Below are 21,822 nucleotides of genomic sequence, written 5' to 3'. Positions count from 1 at the left end.
AAAGAATTCTCCTGTTACTGAAAGCTAACTTGGACTATCCATATGAAATTTTAGGAAACTTTGAATCTAAATAAAAGAGGAATAACAAATCTACTATAAAAGTATGTGCAGATTCCAGTTATGTTTGGAATCTAGGTTGTAGAACTGACAGTTTAGAAGGAGGTTTGGTAAAAACAAAAGAAAACCAAACAAACAAAAAAACCAACCAATCAAATAAACCCTAAAACAAAACAAACAAAAAATTGAAAATAGAGAGTTTAACAAATCTATGTGAAGCACAACGTTACTCTTTAAGAATTTGTATTTTACCCTCCTGGCTGTCTTTCAATCTCTATTATGTTCACACTGCATGCTCTGGGTATTGAATAAAAATATACACAGCCCATGCAATGAGCACATCCTAGAGTCAAATCCACTTGTGATATAAAGCCCAAAACACAGTAGCATTTGGTCAAATTTTAAATGTGAAATAAACTTGAAATGATTCATTTTGAAAGTTGAAAGTTGGTCAAAAGACTACAGGATCTTAGTGACCCTGCCTAAGTCATCTCTACTCTGTAGCCAGACTTTCTCCCCACTTCCAAACCATATCAGACAGATGAATATTGATCCCAAATGAATTCCAAAGGTATTTGGGAATAAGCTGGGAGAACCCTTATCAGAATCTAAGAAATGTCTTTGTTTATTATATCTAAATTAAATTCTTCTCTCTGGAGACTAAACCAGAGGCGGTGCCATGGAAAAAAGATATTGGAAACAAGATTAAGAAAATGTGAATTGTGATTTATAATTAGGTGACTTTGGACAAATGTGAATTGTGACTTATACTTATGTGACTTTGGAAAAGTCAGATAAATTCTCTGTATTGAAGTTTCAATGCCTATAATACAGGAATAATAATAACAAATTTGCATATTTATTAGTAAAATATTAAATGTATCACCATTATCTCTTCCTCATAGGTCTTGTTTTTTAACCCTTTGATCATCTTTGTATCTGTTCTTTGAAATCTTTCCAAGAGTTCTTACATGATTATCCAATTCCACCGCCCTGAACTAGACCTAAGACTTAACTGGTTAACTGGCTGAGGTCTGTTATTACTTACTATTCATATTTCAAAAAAAAATATGCAAACTGGTTGCTTGGGATAGAGCTGTGAACAAGACAGACAAGGCCCCGGCTACCATGGAGTTTAGAATATAGGGGCAGGGCGAAGATATTAAGGAAGTGATTAAGATAATTGTAGTAGTAATTCTGTAAAAAATAAAACGGACCAGCATGAGAGGTTGGGGTGAGTAGCTTGGATGGGGTGATCGGGGTTGAACTGTTTAAGGCAGTGACATAAAACCTCAGACTTGAAGGAGGAGGATTAGACATTTGAGCTCTGGGAGAAGGGTATTCTGAGAGAATGTCAAGTGCAAATGGCTTAAGGTGGGTGTGACCCACTGTGGCTGGGAAGTAGGGAATGATTGGTGTAAGAGCAGGCTAGAGAGAAAACCCTGGGACGCAATCATTAAAGTGTTGTAGGTCATGGGAAGGAGTTGAGATAAGGACTTATTGAACAGTTTTAAGCATGGAATGATATGTCACAATGAACTAAAAAACCAACTTTCATGGTGTACCCAATGATTTCTCAATCCTTTCAATACATTTAAATTAGTACCACCTGGGGTCTCTTCCACCTTGTAAAGGCTCTTCAAATTGGACTTTAGGATTTTCCTTTTCATCCCTGTTTAGTAAATATTCTTTAGTTGTTTATATGGCACTTTGCAATAGTAATGACTGACATTAAATTTAGTGAACTTAGAGATCCTTTTTGTCCTCAGTTTCCAGATCTGCCAAAATATACTGACATGTCAGGCCTGTGCTACCTCCATTTCATAGGAAATCATGCAAAATTACGGAGCCACTCTGTATGTGGATAAAACCGAATTTCCTACTTCTCACCTGTCCTTCAATGAGGAAATAAATGAATGGTGATATTGCATGGATATTCTCTAAAACACAAGAGAGCAAGGACTAAGGATGACTTTTACTTTTCTTGGGTCCCTACAGCAATGGTGAAAAGCTTTGCTGATGCCGTCTCTCCTCCCCTCCCCCCACTTAGCCCCCTCTGCCACCTACAAAAAACAAAGCATTCTTTCAGAGAACAATGTAATTGACAGTAGGATAAATACTGAGTACGTTTCCCAGTACTAGAGGAAATACTGCTGTATCTTATTGTGTCGGGAATTATCAATATAAATTAATCTTTAAGGAAAAACCCACAAGAATAAAAACTACTGTTTGAATTGTTGGCCAGTAGACAAAGATGACAAAAAGTGCTCCCAGTTGTTAATATTTTTTTTGCACAGCATTTAAACAGTATTGAAAAAACCTGAATTTGATAAAATCTCCTAGTTGCTTAAAAGTGTATTAGGCACTATGGATTGTTAGAGAGACAACGAGATCTAAATGGAGTCACTTGAGCTAAGCCCATGTCACCAAACCCAGACATAATACCTAACCCCATTGCAGTTTCAAGCCTCTCTCAGGAATGTAACCTTTAACCAGTCAATCTAGAATTACCTGGGGAGCACTAGTTAGTTAATTTCCCATAGACCCCTTCCATCCCCAAAGGAAGGTGACCCTGCCTAAAACAATCCACTTTTTGTTAGAAACTTCCTTTCTTGCCCATCTCTGCCTATAAAAGCCTTTCATTTTGTACAGCTCCTCTGAGTTCCTTTCTATTTGCTAGACAGGATGCTGTCTGATTATTGAATTGTTGAATAAAAGCAATTAGATATTCAAATTTACTCAGTTTTGTTTTTAACACTTCCTTAATGATTTGAAGGTGAACCGCAGTTACTCTGAAAACATGAACAAAACATGAATAATGAAATTCTCTTAATTATTTTTTAACAAGTGTAAAACTCCTTAGAACTTTAGATTGTAGAAAAGAGGCAATCTCACTTTATGAGGTGCATAATATTCCCAAACCTGACTTTCTCTTTTTCTGTTTTCTACCTCACCCACAATAACTCATCATCCCTTCTAGATTTGCTATCTTTTTAATAACTCCTCTAGGTTTGTTTTGGTAACTCTATCTAGTGACCTGATTATAGGTCCTTGAGAAATGGTTCATATTCTGATCCTTTTCATGAAAATGTTTTCTTTGCTGTTAAATTTTATTTATTGCCCTGAACTTGCATAAATCACCATAACCTTTTCCATTTTTATAATCCTGTTTTTTCTATTCTTATACTACACCTAGTGTATGCACATGCTTTCATCTGTGTTACTCTTGGTTGTCTGATTTTATTTAGTTCTTCAAATTCCCCTAGAACTCTCTCTTTAGTTCTCCCTTTGACTCTGCCCTTTATGCTCAGTTTCCTGTTGAGGCAACTTGTTTCCCTACCTGAGCATTAATGTATCTTTTTTTCTTTCCTATTTTCCATTCCTCTCACTACCAGATACTTATGTTTCTTTTCCTTTATTATTTCCTAAGCTTCCTCATATTTCCTTCCTTCTTTTTTGTAACTGTTAAGTGGCTTTGCAGCATTCAATAGAATAGGCACTACTGTCACCAAAACAACAGAGGAAGCATTCCTTTTTCTTACACTTTCTTTGTGGGCTATTTTCATGTGCCTTTCCTTTGCAGTTACCCACAGTCCCTTCCTGAAAATTGCTATATTCTGGTTTTCTCTTCCGGAAATGTTTTCCACAGAGAATCCACTTCAGGGATTATCTGTGCCGCCATTTTCTGCTGATCTATCTCCTTATTGTATGTCTAGCCCATATGCTGAGGCTCTCAGCCACTTACATCACAACTTTGGACTAAGTGCAGTTAAGAAACTCAGCATTGAGAACTAAGACCTTGTTTAGCATGCTCTCAGTTCTCATTTATTTCCACAGTAGGTTGCCACCAATTTTTAATACTTTCAATTCTGAGAAAATAATTACCTCAAAGCTTCTAGCAGTACTTATATTAGTAGCAGAAGCATATAACTCTTATTAACAGAGGCTCAAGTACCAAAACCTTCAGATCCCATAAAAAGGCGTTATGCCAAGTTAATACCATTAAATAGGAGTGACATATCTAATCTGCAAGAATAAAATGTTAATCTGATTAAATGTGAGGGGAACTATGCTGTAGTTCTAGTAATCCTCCTAAGCTGAATCTAGGAGGCTGATGAGGCTCTTTACCATGCACTTAAAATATGACTTACTTGGGAAAAGTTTGTTAAACACAACTTCTTAGAAATGTATCTATTGCGGATAATAAGGAAACTCAGACTCATCTTCACTAGCTATACTGGTATTTGAATAATCCGCCATTCACTTAGACAGGCACACAAGCTCCCACACTGGTCCACCAACTCCAATTGGAGTTTGAAATATATAGCAAAGGGAATAAACCTCCAAAACCACTGGCCCAGAAGCTTAAATCTAAAGTCTGCTTTCTTTATACCTTATAGAGCAATTACTTCTCTGTTTGTGCTTTGAGGAATTGTTTTTTCTGCAAGACTAAAAACTAACAGGAACTTTTTTGGTTTTATTTCAGAGCAAATTGCCTGAAATTAAGCCAGCCCGGGAACATGTAATTAATAACTGTCAGCCCAAGTAAGTAGCTCTGTATTCTAATTAACTTGTACTTTCATAATTTCTTAGCAAAGTTATTTCTCACTGAGAACATTATGCTGTTAAACCTGATTAATTTTGGTTTTGCAGAGAAGACAGAAACTCAAAGCTCAAAGGCTCTCTCTCACCTTGTATTTACCTTGTACTGTCTGAGTTAAATCATCCAACTTTTCTGTGGTTCACATTTTCATTTAAAAAAATCGTATATGAAGGCTAACATAGCATTTCGGCAGTGCGAAGTATGCATAAAAACACCAGCTTGTACATTAAAGACAAAACAAAGACTACAAAATAATCAATATTGCTTCATCTATTTCTAAGACATAGATCAGTAACCTAGCTTCTAGGACTCTTATGAACACCGAAACATTTTTTAGATGCTCTGTAAACTGCAAAGCTTCATTTATCCAGAAACCTCACTTACAGAACAAAATTATGAACCAGAAAGTAAGCAAAAGTAATGTTATCACAAACTTCACATCCACCTCATTAATCATAACATTGTTTCTCCTTTTTTTTAAAAAAAAATCATGTCTTCTAGTTTCTATTTTCTAAGAAAATAGGCTCTGTTTTGCAAAATTCATTGTTGATTTTTTTTTTCTGATTTATTCATCTATTGAGTAAAATGCAAAAGTTGGGAGTCAATGATCAAATCATTGTTGTGGGCTAAAATTGTTAACAAAAAAACCAAATGTGTATGTCAGTAGTAAACTGAAAATTCATGAACAATCTAAGAAAATGAATTTGCAATTATACCTCAACTAAAAACATAGAAATAATATTAACAGAAAGCATTTAAGCATCTATATGAACACCACTATAAAAATCTATTGATAATCTAAAGAGAGATACAGATGTGTATGTACATATGTGTGTGTGTAGATGTACATATGTACTACATACACATATATGTTATTATTATATATTTATATATAAGTATATCTGTGTGTGTATGTGTGTGTGTATAAATAAAATTTTGTTATTAGATAATATAGCAGACATCGGTTGTTTTTGTCTTTCCAGTATTTTCTCCTTTTTGTTACCAGTGTCTTTTTTCTTTTGGGGAACTCTTCTTTTTTATTTTTATTTTCATTTTTTTAAAGTAAGCTCTATGCCCAACGTGGGGCTCAGACTCAAAAGCCCAATATCAAGAGTCTCATGCTCTACCTACTGAGCCAGCCAGGAACCCCCTTGGGGAAATCTTTCCTCACCCTCTATGGTTCTACTGTAGCTCCCTTCCAACCAGAGGGGGTGTCCTCTATTGGTACCTTAACCTCTTGGTCACACTAATGATCCTATTAGGCAATTATAATCCTTCACAATTTTTCTAAGGTGGAAATTAAGGGAAAACATTCACAATTCCCCTGGATGATCATCTGTAAGGAAGGATCTCTAGAGATAATAGCCACATTCCTTGACAAGTGGGGCAGCCTGAGAGAATGAGGATAGCACAGGAACAAAAGCTGAAATAAGAAATGTAGAAACAGGGAAAGGACTGGTTCTGACACTTAAATCCCAGGATGCCAACAACGTCCAAGGCCTGTACAAAACCCTACTGTGAAAATAAATAAAGGAAATAAGGAAATCTCATTTAAAATGGAGTCAGAAGGCCCTAAAGGGGAGCTTTTAGGCATGTGCCACTTGTTGCAGCCTGCCTAACCAGCAAAAGGAAGGAAAGAGAATTATCTTCATGAGGGAAGATATTTTCACTTGGAATTTCTTCTCCTGCTTTAAGAAAAAGAAGGAAGATCCCTCCCTGCCCCAGCAACAATGCGCTATCCACTGCTTGCTCCCAATGAGAAACTGATACAACCTCAAACACGGATTCTTCTCCAATTCACTTTTGTTTAAAACAGCCCTCCCCAGAAACGGGAACCCTCTTCCAGTGTTGGTGGGAATGCAAACTGGTGCAGCCACTCTGGAAAACAGTAGAGAGTTTCCTCAAGAAGTTAAAAATAGAACTACCGTCTGATCCAGCAATTGTACTACTAGGTATTTACCCATAGGATACAAAAACAGTGATAAAAGGGGCACGTGCACCCCAATGTTTATAGCAGGAATGTCCACAATAGCCAAACTATGGAAAGATACCAGATGCCCATAGGCAGATGAATGGATAAAGAAGTGATAGATAGATCGATCGATTGATCTATCTATACATACACATAGAGGAAGGGAAAGAAAAATAAAATAAGATGAAAACAGAGAAGGAGGCAAACCACAGGAGACTCTTAACTATAGAGAACAAACTGAGGGCTGCAGGAGGGGGTATGTGTGGAGGGATGGGGTGATTAGGTGATGGGCAGCAAGGAGGGCACTTGACAAAATGAGCACTGGGTGTTATATTGCAACTGAAGAATCACTAAATTCTATCCCTGAAACTAATGATACACTATATGTTAACTAAACTGAATTTAAATAATAATTAAAAAATAAAAATAAAAGAGCCCTCCCCAACTTCCTCCAAAAACCTCAAAAAAGCTGACCTTCCTTTTGTCTCTGCACTTGTCTATGGGTTGCTATAGTTTGCCTGTCCTGAATTGCAATTCCTCTGCTATTCACAAATAAACTTATTTTGCTGGTTAAATAACTGGCTATTTTATTTTTAAGATTGACATATTTGCCATATTTGTTAAGATGGTTGGAAATTTTTAAAATTTCATAAAACTAATATGGTCTGATACCCTACATTACAATACCATACACTTTTCTAGAGAAACTTGGAACCCAAAAAATGTTATCCTTCTGATATAGTAATCGTACACACAACACAAAAACCAATTAAAAACATAAGTAAATCCATAGAACATAAACAAAAGTATACATAAAAGATATGTCCCATTTATTATTCTAAATGGCATCTACCCATGTTATGCATAAAATACTAACTTGTATATTCCCACAAGAGTTTCAAAATAAGACATTTGTTCAGGTTTTTAAAAAGTTTTGATATAGATATCACATAGTATTAATAAAAAAAAACTCAGCCATAACATAGCAACTCCCTCTTCACTGCTTTAATTGCATCTTTTTTCATGTAAGGTACAGTAATGAGAACTAAACTATGAAAATGCAGACTTGATATTTGCAAGGATGTATAGAAATTAACACAGTTTATTTTATCACTGCCTGAATGAGGACCACATCCTGATGGAATGGCATAATATCCTTTCTCAGTGATCTTTTCTCATTATCATCTGCTGGGAAATATAGCAGTGATCTTTTCTCATTATCATCTGCTGGGAAATATAGTCATACTTCCCTGCTCTCAAGAGCAATTTGAACTTTATTGAGGAAAAAAAAGTAAAACGTTGAAAGTAATTATGGAAGGAAAATTAACTTTTCCCTTGTTGATCTTACATGGATGACCACTTGCATCTAGCCTAGTCTGGAATGAAAACGATTCTTTATTTCAAAAGCTAATCAATCAGGAAAAAAAAAAACCCTTAGTATAAGAGCTAGTCAGGAAACCACTTCCAGCATTTCACAGAATTAGTCCTTCACCTTTAAATGGGAATATAATGGTCAAGATCTCTGCATCAGAGGGGACTCCAACAGAGTTCTTAAATACAAGGACTCAGCAAAAGCAGAAAATAGTTCTATGTTAAGAGAAAATAACTGAGTCCATTTGTAAATTTTATATGTCAATGTAGTCAGGTAGCATCTGCTTAAGTGGAAAATCTACTACCAATGAACACTTAATCTTTTGAGTTTAAGGATCAAGAAGAAACGAAAAGCAAAAACAAAACAAAAGATGATATAACTCAAAGGGGTAAGGTTGAAGAATCCTGCTTTTGCAAAGGGGTGAGGAGATCGCAATCCCCAGACTGTAAAGCCCTTGAATGCACAGAATATTCATCTGTCTTTAATGCATTTAGCATGGAGACTGGTATCCATTAAGTCTCCAATGGCTGTTTGTGTGATAGCATTGAATATAAAATTCAAAATGGCATTGAATATCAAATTCAAAGTGAGTTTCAATAATTTTTTAAATGTGTGAAATTTGTTATCAAAACTGTAGCAGTTATGCATTTGCTCTCAAGTTTTATTGTGACCTGGCACAGCATGGAAACACTATAATACTCACCTCCTGTGCAGAATGAGATTAGAGCATATGGAGTATCCTAAAATCAAAATGGGGATGAAATTCAACCTGTGGTCTTGCAAATCATTGGATGTGCTTAACAAAGTCTCTAATGTTCCTCTTCCTAATGGCCTATCTGGGTACTTCACTCTAGCTAGAGGTCCATGTCATGTAGGAAAGTTCCCTTGATTATTCCTACTCAATAATCATTCCTAGTAATAGGAATGCGTTGCACCTTTTCAATCAAAGCAGGTGTAAACTACACATAAGCAGAAATGTAGAGAGTAAAAACATCCAATCCTACTTTCCATGGTTCAGGGATGCAAGGCCAACAGTCTGTTGAAGATAATACCAGTTCCCTTACTAGCTTGCTGAGATGATTTTCATTAAGAATAGATTATATGTGGAAAATGCCTTACACATATTAGGTACATAAATATTTATTGAATAAAGAAATGGATGATGAATTTATATTTTAATTATAATTATATTTACTTTATAATTACTATTATTTTACTCTTACGGTTTGCCACCATCACTTCACATCAGTTTTGAGAGTCATAGAGTTCTATAAGACAATCTTTCCCCTGGCTTGAGCTTAACCTATAATACCCTTCAAATTCAAGGACAGGAAGATCATAAAATATGCTGATCACATACGAATCTTTTTACATCTACTTATAACTGGAGAAGTAGCATTATACAAGGTTCAATACAAAATTAAAATACTCTCATTATCACTATTTTCATGTGTTGCATGTACATTTATCATTGCAATATTATACTCTGTGAACAAGTGGCTTAAATGTTGTGTTGTGTAGAAGAAGAGATTACATGAGAAAAGTCTCTTGCATTTCAAAATCTTTAAATTTGAAAACATTGATGCTTTGTTCTCCCTTGCAGAGTTTCAATGTAACAGGTTCACTGTCCTGAGGAAGTCCTCAATGCATTGATTACAACCAGCTGGTCAATCTTCTATCCCAGCGAAATCAATCATGGTGACAGTTGCCACTATGGCCTCCTCCCTGTATTTTCCAAGCATGGAGGAGGACAAGTGAGCACCTGCCTCCTAGATTTTAGATTGAAAATACCACTTGAACAAACCAGGATTCTTTACCCTGTAACAGAAGACAAACTTCTGAAAAAGGCTGGGAGCCCCCTAATGAACATGTCCATATTCTGATCGTGGTTTTCCTTTAAAAATCAAATCCCTCAAAGAATTTGTAAATGGACTTTACCATTTGTAATCTAATCATCAGTAAATGGCATTTAAGACGTTTATTTCACATTGTTTTATCATATTAACAGAATTCAGCAAAAATGTGATCAAAATATTTATAGAACTACTTTTGTAACAAGAGAAGTCATTTATGGTTCTTTTCATAATAAAAGTAATGCACCAAATAAATATCCACTTTTGGAGCTGCTCAAGTAAAAGAAAAACCAGAAATATTAAAGATTTGTAAAGGTATTCATTCTTCCCTTAGAATATTATTGAAACTCCTGACATATTACATAATGTAATAAGATAGTATTACATAATGGTCACAAACATATTATAAATGACCACTTTTAAAGTAGGAGGATTTCACGTACAACATATTTGATATGTATGTTTACTAATCTAAAGGCCCTGAGAATATAACATCTCATGCTTCCACATTTCAAAAACAGACCGCAACACATGCTGCTAAATCCCTATTTTAAAGTATTAAAAGTGACGGACTTTGACCTATATTATGAATTTCTATACTGTGTTGAACTCTCAGGCTGCTCTGTTGCCCCCTGTCAACTTGTTTTCAATAAATGATTCAGGGAATGAGCGGGTTCACATCAGCTCACCTGAGAAAGCATTCCTTGTTTCTGAAATCCTATGAATAGGTTTGTTTAGGAAAATCAGTGAAACAGTCCATTTAATCAGTCATCTCTTTCTACATTAAAAGACAAGGTAATCTATAACTTTGTTACAGAGCCCAGTAAGTTGTCCTGAAACACCATAGGATCATAGGATCTTACTATTCTTTCTGTCCTAGAAAATTTCCATATCTCATCAGGAAGAAAGGGAATACCCACCATACCACTGGCTTTAGTTCAGCCTCCTTTTTGTTCTTGCATACACTACCCCTTAGCCAGTCCTGGCTTCGTTCAATTGTGAAAAATGAAGTCTCTCCTCTGCCTTTTTAAAAACAAGTTTGCTTTGCTCTAAGTCTGGCTTTTTGTGTTTTCTAGGGCTGGTTACCCCCCAACCCCGATATCAGTGTGAGCTAGCATTTTCATTTTCCTTCTCCTGTCTTATGCTTGTAAGACATCTTGTAAGGTGTCATCAATCTCTAGAAGTTTTGGGATAAGGCCTAGAATTTGGATCATGCTCTTATTTTGCCAGAACAATGATTAAACACACACACACACACACACACCACAAAAAAATGAGGTAGAGGTTTGAATTGTGTTTGCTTCTAAATCCTGAGATAATTAAACCCATTTTCCAAAGAAATAATCTACTTTCAAATTTAGCCTTCTTTTAAACATACACTTAGGGATACCTGCAAGTTAATATTTCAGCACATTATTGATTGATTTCATATCATTCCATATGATTTTCATGTTACCTTGTCCTATCCCCCCTTTTAGTCAGAAGCTTTGACGGTTTAAGTGCTTTATCAATTGAGGGGGTAGAAGAGTCTAATATGGTTGACAGAATAAAACAGATTGATTTGAAATTCACATGCAGTATATTTGAAAAGATAGATTTTCAATGATTTACTTGCAACTCTATTTTCAGCTCTTTTCAGTTAGTATTCAGCTGTTCATATCTTTAATTTAATGCTTTATACAGTTGCCTCAGTACATTTACAGATTTAAATGTACAGCAGTATGTAATTCTGAAAAAAAATATACTCTAGAAGTTTAAAAATTTTAATGGGACTATGTGGAAAGTTAGTAGAATTATCTTAGCACATGGAATTCACTTTTTTCCTTATTAGTGAAAGGTACTAAGAATACTTTTCTGGAAAGGACCTCTGTTTGCCTTTTCATGCCTAATCACACGAAAAGTAAGGGCAAACCCCTTGTAGCAACATTGACAATCACTCTGATTGTAAAAGTGTGACATGGGGACGATAAGTATCCTTTGTTCTAAATTTCAACAATTTGGTTTCCTTACATCATTCACTTTCAAGAAAATCTACTGTAGCTCAATTTTTTCCATCACTCCCACATTTCATTCAACACTTCTTTACAAAATCCTGCCTTTTCTCCATAGGGGTCAACCGCTATGACCATGACCACCACTGTCAATACTGAAAGCAAACATCAATCAGGTGGACTTGCAGTTGGATTTAAATAAATCTTGTCACTTCTACCAAAAAAAAAATTCTCTGTTTTACAATGTGACAAATGTAAATGAACTAGGTGTCCATTTAAACATGACTTATATTTGATCTTGCGTTTTGTATCTACTGTATTAAGAAGGCCCAGACTTCTTTATTGATAAACATAATTACTTTTAAGCATACTATAATTCTAAAGTACAAAATAAATATTAGACCAGCAAAATCAGTTTTCTTTTGCTCCTCAGATTCCTTTCAGATTCGATCTATCTCCAACTTCTCCAGTTAATGGAGTGTAGTGTCCGTGTGCATTATCAAATGTGATGTATAATCCATTCTGATGGTTTAGGGCTACTTTCCCCACTCCCTGCAATAGGAAACCTGTCAAGGGATGTGGGCCTGCAGCCTTGAACCAGCTGGATTCACAAGATAACTCAGCTTCTTTGAGTTGGTAGAGTTCCTTTTTCAGTTACTACAACTTCAGTCCAGAAAAAGCATGATCTCTCCTGTTAGGTGATTCACATGGGGGAACAAGAGCAAGCTTCCTGCGATCAGAATGATAGAGAGATAGGAAAACAGACCTCGGTTGTGAAAAGTGATGAAGGAGACCAGGGCTCAGTATCCCTGTTTCCCAGCTGAATGGGGTGTAGCCTCCCTTACCTGAAGCATAAATGGTGTTTTTCATGCTCAGAGAATATGCCCTAGCAGCTTCTTCTCCCAGGTGGGCCTCCTTCTACATTGTGGGGTTATGTCATTATCACACAATACAAACGAGGTTCTAAGCCAATGAGGAAATAAAGGACACTTGCTAGGAAAAGTTTCCAGGCAATTTAACATAACAAATATTTGCTGGGTGGGGTTGACTTAACCTGCAGGCAATGTGTTTTTTTTTTTTTAAGATTTTTATTTATTTATTTGACAGAGTGAGAGTGATCACAAGTAGGCAGAGAGGCAGGCAGAGAGATGGGGAGGGGAGGCAGGCTCCCTGCTGAGCAGAGGCTCCTGGGGCTCCATCCCAGGACCCTGAAATCATGACCTGAGCTGAAAGCAGAGGGTTAAACCTCTGAGCCACCCAGGTGGCCCGGCAATGTGGTTTTTTGACAAAGAAGTGAAAGATCCAATAACTGACTAGAAGTAAGTCGCTGGAAAAATGGGTGATGGAAGTGCTTGCCACAGAATTTAAAGCAGGGAGGGAATTTTAGAGATCATTTGCATAGTCCTTAGTGGAGTGCTTTGCCCAGAGCAGTCTCACAGTAAATAAAACTGCTGGATGAATCCAGTTTACTCCCTCTTTTAACAGATGAAGGAACTAAAGCCAAAGGGAGGAAATAATTTCCTCAACAACATAAAGTTGGTCAGTGGCAGACCCAGTGTGAGAAACCAGAATTTCTAAATCCTTACTGATTATTTTTTCTATTATACCCTTTGTATTCATCCAGTCATTTCCACTGTTGACTGATCAACCATGAGCTTTTATTTTCACCATCCCTAGACCTTTGTCCACGTGACCTCATGTCTGCAAGGACCTAGAGTAGAACAACTCCTTAAATCAGATTTAACTACTCTAGTCCACATCCATGTATCGCTTCTCTGAATTCCCATGGTGCTTCCCGCTTGTATCACACATTTAGAATTTAAGTTCAAAGATGTATGGGTTATTTTACAATGGTTTCATATGTATCTCTTGGGTCATTAATAAGCTTGCATGCTCCTCTGCATAAGGGACGTTTGCTTATAGCTCTTTTATGTGTCAGCATGTAACTTCTTCGGTTTATATGGGTGCATGACAGTAAGAATAAGCATCTAACTTAATATCCCAACTGGGACACTTCTGAGACTCAAAGATAGTATTATTGACATTTATTCAGTAAGTGTAAACTGTGACTCCCCTGAACAGACGGAAATGTATGGTCACCCTAACAAGAGTTGACTGGATCAACATGTGCTCAATTAATTAGTCATCGCATTGGTGATTGCACAGATGTCCAACCACAGGATACTGCCTACAATTTATCCAATAGCATGGACTGAAATTATTTCCAAAATAGTAATCATGGAAAACGTATGACATGTTGTAGAATTCTATTTACTGAATACGTGTATGTATGTGTCGTTTATTTAAAAGTTATTACGAATATTTCCACAAAATATTTGTTGTCTTCATTTTTAAATTGTAAGGCTAAAGTTGAATGCAAAACTTTTCTGGGGGCGGGTCTCGCTTTAATCATTCCAATATTGAAAATGTGACTGAGAGTGAAAATAAAATGGCATTGTTTCTGATTCTTTTCTGGAGGTAAAATATGAAGTCCAATGTCTTTCTAGGTGGGGTAAGATAGATAAGAGTGTTATAAGGAGCTATGGACACAAAGGCCCAAATTAGGAGTTTAAAAATAGGTTTAAATTTAAATATTCTATTCAGAAAGCAGCAAGACATATAATTTTTAATTTCCTGTGGTATAGATTATGGAGATATTAGTAAAGAAAACAAGGAAAATCCATGATACACTCCTATACAACTAATGACTATCATCTTCTAGCATTTACCCACCATCATATTATGTATTAACTTATTGAAATAAAGCTTCACACTGATTTGTCAAGAAATAATCAAATAAGTTTTTGATACAATTTTCACCATACACACACACACACACACACACATACATACATTTTGCTCAGATATCTAACAAAGGCCAAACATCCTGGACAAAACAGCCCATAGTTTCAATTTGTTAATATTGCTAAATTAGAGGTTTAATGATAAGAATTTCCTGCAGCAGAATGAATTTTAAGCACTAGAACAATGGCAGTTACACCATCTGCTCCAGATAGAAATCTGCTGTCTTGACAGTAACAAAGGACAAATAGGCAACAGAGATACACCAAGCTGGCAAGAGGCTAAATGCAACAAGGGAAGAAGTATTTCTTAGATAAATTGCTTTTTTCGCTAAATACCACATTCTGTGCTAAACAACCCTTCATTCAGCTATAAGCAGATGTTTATCAAAGAGAATTCATAGTCTTTATCACTAAGACTGTTTTATATTATAAGAGAATCTAAACAGTCATACTTTTCCATTTTCAAAGTTCTAAATGAAATTAAAGCACACACACAGAAAAAACACAAGCAAAAATAATTACATAGGAAAACAAAATAGCATGTTGCCCTTAGGAAAAATGCTGAGAACAGACATTGTGTTGACAGATTATCACCTACCCACATGGGCCTCTAAGACAAGCCCCTAGACTATATTATTTTAAGAAATTAAGTTTTAAAAATCGATTTAAAAGGTTGTCTTCCCACATCTTGTTATCAGTATGATATGTGTGTTTATGTCTGCAGAGGGGTAGGGGAATGTTCAACTGGCACTTACTGTGCATTAAAATATTAAGGGAAAATAATAAAACTCTGTATTATTATAATGCATTTGTTCACAAGGGTAGTAGGGCTTCTGAACACTCCCTTGCCATATTTCTAAGGAAGAAAGTATTTATTTTCATTTAAAAAAGAGACCAATGTCTGGAACTTCAAGACAAGGAAGTTTACCTAAGGTACATGGTCCATCTTCTACTTTCATTTCCTATCACCCACATACTTGATGTTCACTTTTCTTTTATCCCTGGTTCAATAGTGTCAATAAAGAGGACAGTTGAAACAATAATAAGTAAAAAATATATATTGCATAAAAAGTCTTTCTAATGTACCCTTGCCAATCATCAGGAAAAACTGTGTCATTTTTTAAAAACTTGGTTTCAAATGCCAGTCAACAAGACTTTATTTATTTAGTTTAATGTGTATTTTTCACTGATATATTTCATCCCAATTGTATGAAAATAGTAATATAATGAGCTGCAAGTTATGTACATTTTTTACAGTGTTGGCCTAATTATTAGAATATAGCTATGAGCCCAATATCCTTTCTGGCAGAGGGCCCTAAAGACATTTCCTAAGAAGGCAAGTTTACCATCTATAAAGTCAACATAAAAAATTGTGAGGTCTTCCTCCAAAATAATTATTATCACTTAAATAATTTATCATGAATTTATTTCTTACAAACTAATCTTTTCTGGATTTTATTTTATTTTTGTGTTATTTTTTAAAATAGGCTCCATGTTCAATATGGGGCTTGAACCCACAACTCTGAGATCAAGAGTTGCATGTTCTACTGCCTAAGCCAGCTGAGGAGCCCTTCTTTTCTGGATTTTAAATGAGTTTTCAGTCTATATATATTTTTTTAGCACATAAAACAGTGCCACATTTTATATGGTTCTAAAACTATGGTATTCAATTTTCTAGAGCTTTCTTTGAGTTCTGGTGATAAGAATTAATAACTGATGTCCCTGGTAACTTACATGAGTTTATCCATTAGTAATTATTTATTGAACTTCTACTTTTTGTAGGGCACTGGGCTAGGTGCTTCTGTAAGTACTAAGACATATGAGAAGAGAGTCTTTGCTTTTAAAGAATTTACAACTTAGCTAATAAGATAACATTAAGGAATAAAAAAAATGGGAAACTCATCATTACCACACTGTGGTAGAGGGAGAGATTTGTGAGGACTTGAGTATTTAAAGGTATTAATGAAGAAACGAAGGGACCAGGAATGGATCTTGAATATAGATCTAAATTACAAGAAATAATGGAAAAGGAATTCTATCCACACTAGTTTAAACAGACTGTTATATACAGGGAATGAAGAGGTTGGGAAGGCTAGTTTGTCAGGAAGCTAGTAGAAATGAGGAGAAATAAAATACACTGGAGCCAATATCTGCAAGATAATTATAATCTCACTTTAATCACATCAAAGGGAAAAAATAACTTATCTCTCCTGTCCTACTAAATACTTAAAGAGTGATTTGCCAGGATATTAAAATGAATTTATCTTGTAATATAATCACCATGGCAATCTTAGATCATTCCAGTAGTGTCAACCTTATTTTAAGGACTAGGAAACTGAGTACAAGAGGGATTAATGTAAATTGCTAAGAGTTACCCAGCTAATAATAATGGTGATGATACTGTAATAACAATAACATTTTTTACTTCCTACTATTAACTTAATATGGACATAGCTTTGTTTAGTAGTAGCAAGTACTGAGCTGCTAGATTTGTCTCTCCACCCCCTCACTTTTCTTAGGCAGGGTCGCAGGACCCAATAAATATGTACCCTCCAGCATGCAGGAGTAGCCCACAGCATGACTCTCCCAGCTTTGTGGAGGGATTTGCTTTTGCACTGCTCGATGCCCAATTGGTCAAGGAGAAGCCCAATGGGTCACTTGCCAGTGCTGTAGACAGTAGAGCCAGGGTTGGAAGCCCGTGCTCTGTTCAGAGGAATAAGCTTAGAAGAGGGGGTGGATATGAAACCTAAGTCATCTCAGAATCCATTCTTCATTCCCTCAGTATGGCCACTACATACATGGGTTAGCTTTAAGGGAAGAAAATGTGAGTTTAGAATCAGGCAGATCTGGGTTCAGAATCTCAACTCTGTCACTCACAAGCTGTGAAACCTTAGAAACTCACTTAAGCCCTCTTGGCCTGTGTTTCCTTCTTTGTTAAATGGGATCAATAATAACTTGTTTATTGACAGCTGCCTGTTGTGAGAATTAGAAGGAATAACTTGCAGAGTTCAGTCTAGTCCTTGACATTAGTAGATGTTCAGTAAGTAACAGCTATTGTTAAAAAGAAACATCTCCCACTTCGCCAGTGACAATTCTCTTTCTCTTTCAAATTACTATTTGTGAGGAACTTGGTTACAAATTTGTGGAATTTTTTAAGTTAATAATTCTACACTTTTTTCTACTTGTCTTATAATTTCCCTTTACAAAAGCCAACTTTCTTTGTACCTAACTATTTATATTGGCTTACATGTTGAATATGACTATTTAAAATAGCTTAAACTTGGGCACCTGAGTGGCTCAGTTGTTAAACATCTGCCCCTTCGGTTCAGGTCTTGATCTCAGGGTCTTGGGATTGAACCCCAAGCCCCACACTGGGCTCCCCACTTGGTGGGGAGTTAGCCCTTGTTTCTTTTCCCTCCTCCACTCCCCTTACTTGTGTTCCCTCTTTGGCTGTCTCTCTCTCTCTCTCTCTGTCAAATAAATATATAAATAAATAAATTTTAAAAAAAAAGAAATAAAATTGCTTAAACTTTCCTGACAAGAATTTGTAGATCATTATCCTTGAATTATGTGATGAAGACATATCTTTCTTGTGTGTCTAGAAGAAACTCACATTTTCCCAAATGTACAAAGCAGAAAACTATTCATTTGATATGTCTCCCATTTTTTCCTGGTTATGACTAAAAATCTGTACATTGAACAGCCACTGTCAAACAATCAATACTTCTTTCTTTTTGTTTGGCTTCATAAAGTCATTGATAAAAGACTATGAACCATGAACTTTTCTAAATGTATAGTGTTCTTATCAAAACAAGTCTTTCTCTATAGCTCTTTTAGTTTTGCCCCAGCCTGGTATGCTGCCTTACCAAAGGATGCCCACTTGGGTGCTCAATCACCCTGGAATTCTAAGAATAGTCTGACTTCAAGTGCATAGAATGGAATTAATTATAACCCTTGATATGTGAATCACCACTATCATCTCACCAGATGTGGCTACATTGATATAATTAATTAATAATCAATTAAAATAAAAAAAACACATCTTACATGCACTGTGAATATTCAGCTTTAAAAGACAATGCCAGCTTCTTTTCCCAAGTAGTTGTACAAATGTATACTTCCACCCATATTGCATAAAAGATCTAGGTGATTCACATTCTTTCGAATGCTTGGCTCTTTGAAAATTTTAAATTTTTACTGACACAATGAATAAAATATTCCATTTCTTTCTTGCCTGACCTCCCTAGATGAGGAAGTTCTATACTAAAGTTGGGGTTTAAGACTTTTCCTAGATACTTGAAACAGAATGAAATCAAATACCAGAACTTTCTCAGCATAATGAAAACTACAGGTGATATTCTAGACCCTTCTTGGCTAAAGGTTTTAAAAAAGATGAGGAGGAAAAAAACAATTCAAAAGAATAGTACTCTATTTAAGAGTAGGAGAAAAGTGCACTCCAAAATTTAAAGTGCATATATAGGCTTATCTGTGATGTATAAAAGAACATATTTTCTTGCCTAAAATTCTAGAATAATGGCAAATTGAGGGGAAAACATGAGTTAGCCCTTGTTTCTGCTTTTCCAGTGAAGGAAACCTATTTCTAAAGTGTTGGTTAATCAGTTAAAATATAGACACTCTCTTGAATGTGCAGACAGACTACTTGGTAGACATGAATACACAAAAAGGAAAAATACCATGTGACAAACTGGTTATTAATTATGGGTTTTAATAGTTTACATTGCCTGTGGGAGACCATACATTTATGAAGTTGTGGTCCATTTAATTCATCATTCAGAAAAACACATGTTCAGTATTCCACAGTTTTGAAAAGCAATTGTTTCTCAGAATGATTGTTTTATGTGTAATTATGATTGCAACAGCCTTAATCCTAAATTATAATATCACTTTCAATTTGCATACTCATCAAAATGTAATGTGGTAGTAGAATCAAGTCACCTATAAGAAATTTAGTCAAGATTTTTACTTTATTAATGACTGTCATTCTATCCCTATCCTCGGTGATGTGCCACTATTCTAATTACGCTTAACCATGTCCCATTAAGATTATGTACTTGCCTAATATGCATTGCAACCATATCATTCAATGCCTTTTGGTTTCATGGATGACTGAAATTTGAGAGGAGCATGTCTAACAAAAGTTCTTTAATATAAAGACATAAACACCAGAAGACCTTCAGAGGCACAAGATAGATACCATTTAAATACTGCTACTAAAGAGAGGGCAAACTCACACTACTTAAATATCTTATCAATTTTTAGATATACCAAGCATTAGGGAAACATTTCTGCTGAAAAGTTAACTACTGGCCTTATAAAATCTTGATGTGATAAGTCATGATGAATTGATGCAGGCCAGTGGACTGAAATTGTTTTCAGAATCCAACAGGAGTTCAAATATTTATCTTTATTTTTCAATGCTGAGGGTAAGCACTCCTGAAGAAGCAGATCTATAAGTTTTACTTTCAGATTGACACTATGATCTAATGATAAGGTATTTAATCCATGGTCATTATAGACTTTTCTCAAGATAACTATATATTTGACAGAAAACCAAAGTGTCTCTCTTTTGCTTGCTTTTACTATATCCTTCTCAAAAAATTACTAGTGACTACATTTGTGGTGAGCACTGAGTAACATACAGAATTGCTGAATCATTATGTTATACACCTAAAACTAGTGTAATGCTGTATGTTAATTATACTTCAATTTTTTAAAAAAGTAACAGAAAATGAAGTAAGAAAAAAATTAGTTCATCAGCCAGCAAGTATTTGTGGAGTGCCTAGAATGTCAAAGGGACTTATGTGGATGCCTAGATAGGGTCTGAAAAGACAAATAATGAGATGGAAGACATAATGATGACAGCTCTGTATACAGTTCAGCCCAATTTATAAGATCACCTCCTGAAGGCTTTCCCTCTGAAATGCAGGGTTCATTTATTTCTCCCCTCTTTGTACCTGTATAATCCTTGTTGATCTTTGTAACACTCTTTTTTTTTTTTTGGTTTTATGGTAATTAATCTCATCTCACCAAGCAGATGATGAGCAAGCTGAGAGGTCAGAGATCTTGGCCAATAGTTATCTGCAACTCCCCAAATTCCTGGCATAGTACTGATCCCATATTAGTTCTCCATAATTATTTTGGTGAATTAATGTAATATTCAAAGTTATATTATCCAGATACCTTAGTCCATTCACTCTTTATTATAATCTCCAAAGACACAAAGAGAGGGAGAAAAGATGCAGTTCACTGTATCACCATCAGCTACAGGTTCTAGACTGTTCTATTAGTCAAATGTTTACAACAAATTGTATGAAGACTTCTGAATAATTTAGAGTAATAAACAACATCCTTTTTCTGTGACAGCGGTATTTTGATATGTTAATTGTAGTGTTTTGCTTTTTAAAAACTAGGTTACATTATTTTTCATTCTAATGCAAACTTAATGCACTACCTATTAATATGAAGAGTCAAGCATAATGATCTTGGATTTATGTAATTTTCCTAAAAAATAAACTGAGAACTTTATGTTCTCTAGGGCATGATATCATAAAGCATAATGAAGGCAGAGCTGCTGGAGCTGTGTTCTGCCAAATCCTACTATCCAAATTGCCATTGACCTTCCCCTGAAGGCTTTAGAGGCCTCACCATCCTTTAGTCTTCCTCTAATTCAGTGACTATCTGTTATATCTCACAGCTATAACTCTGCCATAAGGAAGCTTAATCAGTCAATTGGGGGAAATAAACAAATATTTTTAAATGACAGAAGTCAATGTTGGATAGCGATAACACTAAAGAAAGTTATCTGGGAGCAAGTCATAGATTATAATGTAGGGTACATAGAAACTTGAAACACTTGACAGCACAACTCATTAAAATCTGAAAGCGTTTATTTTGTTTTTAAGATTTGTTTATTTATTTAGGAGGTGGTAAGGGGCAGGCAGAGAGGAAGAGGGAGAGAGTCTTGAGCAGACTCTGAACTGAACGTGGAGCCCGACACAGGACTTGATCCCAGGATCCTGGGATGATGAACTGAGCTGAAATCAAGAGTTGGATGCTTAACTGACTGCGCCACCCAGGCACCCCAAAATCTGAAACCATCTATATATGCATATAAGGAATTCCCATTTACCTTGAGCCTTCTCAGTCCAG

The 21,822-nt window shown here is 35.5% G+C and overlaps 1 protein-coding gene and 1 non-coding gene across 3 annotated transcripts in view; both read right to left on the bottom strand.

The window, feature by feature from the left end:
* Positions 1–21,822, bottom strand: part of HTR2C (5-hydroxytryptamine receptor 2C) — a 282,492-nt gene that overhangs the window by 229,326 nt on the left and 31,344 nt on the right. The gene's annotated exons all lie outside the window — the stretch shown is intronic.
* LOC116854923 lies at positions 17,194–17,322 on the bottom strand. The gene has a single exon (XR_004380248.1). It is a non-coding gene; the product is annotated as a small nucleolar RNA SNORA35 (small nucleolar RNA).

The sequence above is a fragment of the Lontra canadensis genome, unplaced genomic scaffold (genome assembly GCF_010015895.1).
Source record: "Lontra canadensis isolate GAN:19392208 unplaced genomic scaffold, GSC_riverotter_1.0 scaffold96, whole genome shotgun sequence".
In the NCBI taxonomy this organism is placed as follows: Eukaryota; Metazoa; Chordata; class Mammalia; order Carnivora; family Mustelidae; genus Lontra; species Lontra canadensis.
Note: the sequence above shows the minus strand (reverse complement) of the source record. Positions and strands in the feature narration are given on the sequence as shown.